The sequence below is a fragment of the Alnus glutinosa genome, chromosome 11, assembly GCF_958979055.1.
Source record: "Alnus glutinosa chromosome 11, dhAlnGlut1.1, whole genome shotgun sequence".
Classification (NCBI taxonomy): Eukaryota; Viridiplantae; Streptophyta; class Magnoliopsida; order Fagales; family Betulaceae; genus Alnus; species Alnus glutinosa.
This window is the reverse complement of record NC_084896.1, coordinates 19,916,944-19,924,091: the sequence shown is the minus strand read 5'-3', so window position 1 is coordinate 19,924,091 and position 7,148 is coordinate 19,916,944. Positions and strand designations below refer to the sequence as shown.

The 7,148-nt window shown below is 32.6% G+C and overlaps 1 long non-coding RNA gene across 1 annotated transcript; it reads left to right on the top strand.

The window, feature by feature from the left end:
- The first annotated feature begins 787 nt into the window (after window positions 1-787).
- LOC133881434 (uncharacterized) lies at window positions 788-4,582 on the top strand. The gene is made up of 3 exons (XR_009902511.1): window positions 788-1,003; window positions 1,176-1,283; window positions 4,324-4,582. It is a non-coding gene; the product is annotated as an uncharacterized LOC133881434 (long non-coding RNA).
- Window positions 4,583-7,148: the final 2,566 nt, after the last annotated feature.

The window sequence follows — 7,148 nt, the reverse complement described above, 5'->3', positions numbered from 1 at the left end:
CAAATCATTATTGAGGTCGCTTAAGGAATAAGTTCAATGGTTAAAGTCTTGAGGATAGGTTGCCACAATGATTAAGAGTTTGAGGCACTACGGATAAATTAGAATATATGGTATAGAGGAATGATAATGATTCGCTTTTAAGACATAGTTGGATAATAAGTTTTGAACTAAGGAGGGAGACTTAGTGAAATGACTTGGATTGGTGATGAATATATACCAACGAGACAAGTGATACTTGTAGAGTTTTGTATATTACAGTGATGCAAAAGTCGAAGTGATTGATGATTGTAAATAATGAAGTAAAGTACAAATGAAGGAGGTATGGGTTAGCAAATTATCCTTGAGGACCAATAGGGTAGCTTCATGTAAGCATATGAGATCAAAAATGGTGTTTGCGAATTTCAAGGACGAAATTTTTATAAGGACTGAGGGATGTAATATCCAAGAAATTATTTAATAAGTTTATTAGGAATTAAATTAAAGTAAGCCCACTTAGTGTGATAAAAATTACACTTGTGGATTTAATTAAGAAAAGGGAAGAGACAATGGTAGAATATTATTAATGGGTTTTAGGATTAAATAAAAATAAGTCTATTTAGTGTGGTAAAATAAAACAAGTGTTTTATTTTATCCTATGAGCTTGAAAGTGCTAGCCCAAGAAAAGAAAATATAAGTGACATTTTTGAAGCCCAAATCATAAGTTTCCACTAAAGCCCACAAATGCCCATGTCTTTCACTTAAGTTGGGGGCATTTCGGAACTTCCACTAAAACACCTTATCTCCCATATGTGGCTCACGACACTCCCCTCTCCCAAATCAGATTTTCACTCTTCTTTCTCCCTAAAACACAGCAGCTCTTGGTCTCTCTTCCTCCCCACCAAACCGTGAGCTCCACCCCCTCTCAACTCTCATCTCTTCTTCACACAAGCTCGGATTAGCATGGGAATGGGTTGAGCTCGTGTGGAAGACCAAGAGGAAGAGTTTCAAGGGCTGAAAATAGTAGGTAATTTCTCAAACCCTCTTTCTTTCTCATTCTCTTTCACATGGGTTATGGTTTGAGCATGAATTGCAAACTTTAGATTAGCAAAAAACAGCACGTATTAGAGAGCATTGGGGCTGATTTGGTGGATTTAAATTCTGGAATTTCTCACTTTTCTTTCCCCATTCACGTGAAGCTTGAGCTTGGATCATGGGTTTTGCTTCCAAGTGAAAGTTCCATCATCTACTAGACTAGAGTAGTGATTATCAACTTCAAAGGGGTTCAATATACCGATTATTCTAAGGTAAATTCGCAATCCCTAATTTTGCCTAAGTTAGGTCAATTTTTGGGTGTTAGAATGAATCCCTAAAATTAGCTTGGGGCTTTTATATATAGTGAATTTCTATACATTATTTTAGCCATGGATTGTTGAATTAAGGGATTAAGACTCCAATTTTGTTAATTGTTGAAGTATGAGCATAAACCCTAAATTTGATGGATTGGGTTATTTCAATTGGTGTAATTCATTGGTTGGATTCCCTATTGCTTGAGATTGTTATAGCCAAAAGTGAGTTATGATTAATGGTTGGATTTCTTGTCATGCTTGTATGGGTATGTTAATTATAAAATTGTTGTTGACTTAGATTATACTTTGAGTTTAGATTTAGTGTAGGAGTTGATTTTGATCTCTAAAGATGAATTGTTAATGGCTAGGTTGATTTGTTAGAATTGTTGAAAACTTAAATGGTTTATGTTATAATTCTTTTATGATGCTTTCTTGAGGTTTATTGATGAAATTTTGGATTTTTGTTGATGGTTATTGCTCCCTTATGTTGATGGTAGAATGTTTGATTGAATTGGGTTTAGTTTTGGAAGAAATTTGGTAGATGATAGTGGCTTATGATTATTGGAATTTTGGTGAGTTGATGTGAGGGAAAACCTTGCTATATTTGATGTTGTGTTTTAATGGATTCAAATATGGATTTTTGGATTGGTAATTTGATGATGTTAGTTTATGATTAATTGTTGAGGATTAAGGTTAATGCTTGTGATGGATTTATGGATTTAGTTTTATGTGGCGTCTAATGTTTGTGGTTGATCCTTGGTAGTCCTTAATGGCTATGGCTCATTGTATGTAAAGGAGGGGTTTTGATTGATCTTGATGTAAGGCTATGGATATTGAAGGTTTGGTGGGAGGAGATTGATCTTGTTATGTAAATGAGTTGAAATTTGGCATGGGTTTGGATGTTTGGTTGTTATGGGCCGAGTATGTATGTGTTAATGTGAAATGATATTTTAGTGATGACATCTTGTTTATGGTTTGTTGGATAAGGCTAAAATATGTTCTATGTTACATATATGAGTTGGATATTCTAGGTGTTGATGAAGTTGAATTGATTAAGGTTGATTATGATAAATAATTGAATTCCTTGCTATAGTTTAAATAGGTGTTTAGGTTATGTAATAATAAGATTTTAGATAATATCCTTTATAGAGTTGGGTTGTTTTGATTAGTCTCATGTTATAGTCCTAATAAGATCCTCGGGTAGTGATGGTAGTTATAAGTGAGATAAATAGATCATAATCTTGGTACTTGGTGAAAATGAGGAATGTAAATGAAAGCGTATAGGAGATCGATGGAATACACAAAGATTATAAAATGTTAAATAAGGTTAAGTCCTAAACCTAAACTACTTGGATGATAGTAAAGGATAAAGATTAAGTATTAAAGTCAAATAGTATCGGAACCTTATGATAATGTGACTTAATAATAGTAAGTAAACAACTATAAGATTTATAGTTAATAACAATAAAAGATAAACTAATGAATATAGTAAATACATCTTTGTATTAATAATCAAAGATATCATTAGAACCTAAACCTAAATGATAACCTAATAATAGTTTAGGATACCTAACTAGCCTTAGAAGCGGATTACGCGACTTGTGAGCACGTGGGTAGTGTACGTGTCATAGAGTATAGAGTTCAATAACATAGTCTAATGTTACTAATGTTTATAGGATAGTGTCCGGATTGGAGACTTTAATGGGTTCTCCAATGTAGAGTTCGAGTCATGTGTCTAATGCAGCCAAGGTGAGTATTCTACTCACTGAGAAGTATTATTTTCATATATGATGAATTGCATAATATATATTGTTTTATAAACTTGAACCAACTGTATGTTGACTATAATTGTTTTGGATGATTTGAGTACTTTTGAATATCTTGAAATTATGATGATGTTGAAGTATGTATATGATATATGGAGTTTGAATAAATGGTGTGACTCTAGGATGTGGATGGGAATTTTTGTAGACTAGGATTGCATTGTAAATGATTGAGTTTTTAGTGAGTTATAAAGGGGGGACATGATGCATTGCGTGCTTAATTGCACAGTCTTGAGTTACGACTCTATGTTAATGGAGATGAAGATTCTATGATAATGTAGGTGACGACCCTATGTTAAAGGAAGTGATGATTCAATGTTAATGTGAATTTCAACTCTATGTTACCCGAGCCTCGGCTCATGATACAAGCATGTGCATACATATAGTATAGTGTGTCAGTGAGTAATGTTTTTATGATATATATATATATATATATATATATATATATATATATATATATATATATATATATTTCTTGTTGCATGACTTAAAGGCATCGAGCTTTAGTATGCCTAGATTGTACGCTACTGGATTGGGTGATGTAAATGTCGTTTGACATGAAGTTACCTACATCTGGCAATGCTGTTTCTTTGTATTGCTGAGTAAGATGCCATTGTTTTATGCTTAATGTACCTAAATTGTACGCTATTGGATTGGGTAATGTAAGTGTCTTTTGACATGAAGTTATCACATCTGGCAATGCTGTTTCTTTGTACATTAATTTGAGCCACCATTGTTTTATGCTTGATGTACCTAGACTGTACGCTACTGGATTGGGTAATGTAAGTGTCTTTTGACATGAAGTTATCACATCTGGCAATGCTGTTTCTTTGTACATTTGAGCCACAAATACAATAGTTTTATAGTAGGTGAGAAGATATATAGTTGTTTCCAAGGTGGGATGACTGGAACTTCTATATGTGTTCGCAGCTACGTAGTATGCTTTAAATGTTTTTTATTAGTCAGTGTTTGCTAAATCAGCTATGGGGATTTTCAAACAAAAGTTTATAAATTGGTAGCTGTTATAGTGTACACGAGACTAAAAATGAAAAGTTGGTTTTTTGTGAAAACTCAGTGAATAGTATACCTCTGAGGTCTTAGTGTATTATTTATGCTAAGGTGGTGGGCTCATAATGCCACCTATACGGATGTGGCAAACCCCCACAACCGTATAGATGTAGTTTCTTTGGTTGCAGATATTCTGGTCGTAGTTGATGATGTTGTAGAAGTATACTTGAGATATTATGACTGAACCTGGCCACGACGGTTGTAATTGTCAGACCATGGGTTGTCCACTATTCTATTGGTTTGTTCATGGCTTGTGACGTTTGTGTCACTTGTTATTGTATAAAGCCATTTATGTTATGTATTTATTATGAGAAAATACTTAAACAGATAGATGTAATATGGCTATTTGTTTATGATTATTTGTAATAGAGGTTTACGTTATGATTTCCGCTATTTAGGTTTATGTTTTCCGCTGCATCGATGGATAGATGTTATACTCAGATTATCAGGTACATATTATGGGGTATGTACATATGTTGGCTTTGCGACATATCGTCGTGCCACTGTGAAGATCCGTTTATATTTTAAAGGATTAATGATTATGAAATGTTTTGTAAAAAAAAAAAAAAACGGTTCGTCACAGTCCCAAATTGTGAACTTGTGATGGATTGAACATTATAATCATAATAGTCTCTAAGGAATAACTCAATTGGCCGGAGATCACGCCTCATAAAGCGGAGGTCACTAATTCGAATCTTTCATCCCACTCTTGTGTGGACATGTCAAAAAAAAAAAAAAAAAACATCATAATCATAATAACATATATTTAATAGAAAGATATCATTACAAATATAACCATACGTTAGAAATAATAAAAAAAGAAAAAAAATGTTTTGGGTAAATTACATATACTACCCCTCAACTACATATCATTTACAAATTGCTACCACGAGGTACCAACCGTGACACATACTCTCATTAGCTATCAGTAGTTGGCAAAAAAAAATCATTTCATTAGCCGAGTGTGTTAAATCAGTCCAAAAAATGAACATGTGACATGCACATTTCAATTTTAACATTAACTGATGAAAATGATTTAAGTTGAGAATCTAAATAAAAGAAGAAAAAAAAAATAGAAGAGAAAAAAGAAAGAAAGAAATTAAGAAAGGAAAACTACATTTTAGCCCCAAATTACTAAAATTTGCAATGTCCTCCTCTCCCCAAGCTTTCAATTTTTGTAATGTACCCTCTTAATATATAGGCCAGTTTCAATGTCCCCCTTTTGCCTCCAAATCACAATAAAAATAAATAAATAAATAAAAGAAGAAGAAGAAGAAGAAGAATAGAATATGTATAAATTAAAAAATTTTGAAAAAAAAACAAAATGAAAGTAAAAAATAAAATAAAATCTAGAAAGAATGGAAAAAGGTAAAGCAATAAAAAAAACAAAAACAAAAAAGGATAGGAAGAAGAAAAAAAAAAACCGAAATAAGCGAAAAGTTTTGAAAATGACCCATGGCCAACCATGGGTCATGGTGTTTTTTTGGCTTTTCAGATTTTTTTTTTTCGTTTTTCATTTTTATCTAAAATTTTGCTTTTTCCAATTTTTTTTCTCCTTTTTTTTTGAATTGTTTGAATTCTTCTTCTTCTTCCATTTTTTTTTTTTTTCATTTTTCTAAAGTTTTATGCAGGGTACTTTTGTCATTTTGGATCATGGAAGAGGACATTGCAACCCTTTTGTAGTTAAGCATAATAGATTGTAAAAATTAACATTTTAAGGGAACAATACAAATTAAGTGGTAATTTTAAAGTGATAAGTATAGACATAGAATCATTAAAAAAAAAAATGGTGATTAGCCATGCCACCCCATGTGTTTCAAGGGTGAGTGGGCGATCCACTGTACTATTCAGGGTAGCCGATCCACTCCCAAACATAATTGAGTTTATATGATTTGAAGCACCTCCCAAGGCACCCTAGCCTACCCCACCCCCCGGCGCTCTTTCAAATATGCTTAGGTTGTTTGGCCACCTTATGTGATTAGTCAATTAGAGGGTTACCGATCCGCCCCAAGGATGGTTAATTTTTTATTTTTTATTTTTAAGTTTTTTTGGGCTAGTTTTTAAATTTTATTTTAATATTTTTTACTTAAAATAAATTTTAATTATTTCAAGTAAAAATTAGCACCTGCATGCCATGTGTGAATTTTCCTGTCATACTTAACACGCTAGTCTAATAAAATGGCCTTCTGCGTACAATTGGTAGTTGAATGAGGTAATGTGTCATGGCAATCGGTAGTATATCTGACGCAGCACACTAAAAAAAATCGTTGTTTTGAATCATTTTTGGAGAAAAAATAAAAATACTATTCATTTGGAGTTGTTTGGATAGTAACACAGTAAACGATTCCAATGTAAATAAAATAATTAAAACATTTACAAGAATTTCATAGGGCTCTTGCTCTCCAGCGTAGGAGTCTCCTGCGTTGAGTACACAGGAATTATGTGGGAAAGCTTAAAAAAAAAGGTTAAAAATCTATGAAACAATAAAAACTTAGAACATTAATTATGTGGGAAAGCTAATTTCAAGCATAATGAATTTAAACATTCACATTTTAACCTACAACCCAAACTAATCGCATGATTTTCGTGCTCTATTAACAATGGGTGCCAAAAAAATGCCAAGGGGAAGCTATGAATTTTGCCTCATGTAACCCATGGCTGAAAACCCATTTTTTTTTTCTTCTTCTTCTTCTTCTCTCTCTCAGGCTGGATTTCTCGAGTTGTGCACAAGAAACAAGAATGAGAAGCAAAATGAGGGAGAAGAGAGAAAGTGAGAGGAATTTCAGAGGAAAGAAGGGTTTTATATATATATATTTTTTTAAAAAAAAATTAAAGTCGTTTTTGTAAGTGAAACCACTCTAATCCAAACAACACTAAATCCCTAATTTTTTGTAGTGCGAACTTGGAGTAAAAATATAACTTTCTTCATTAA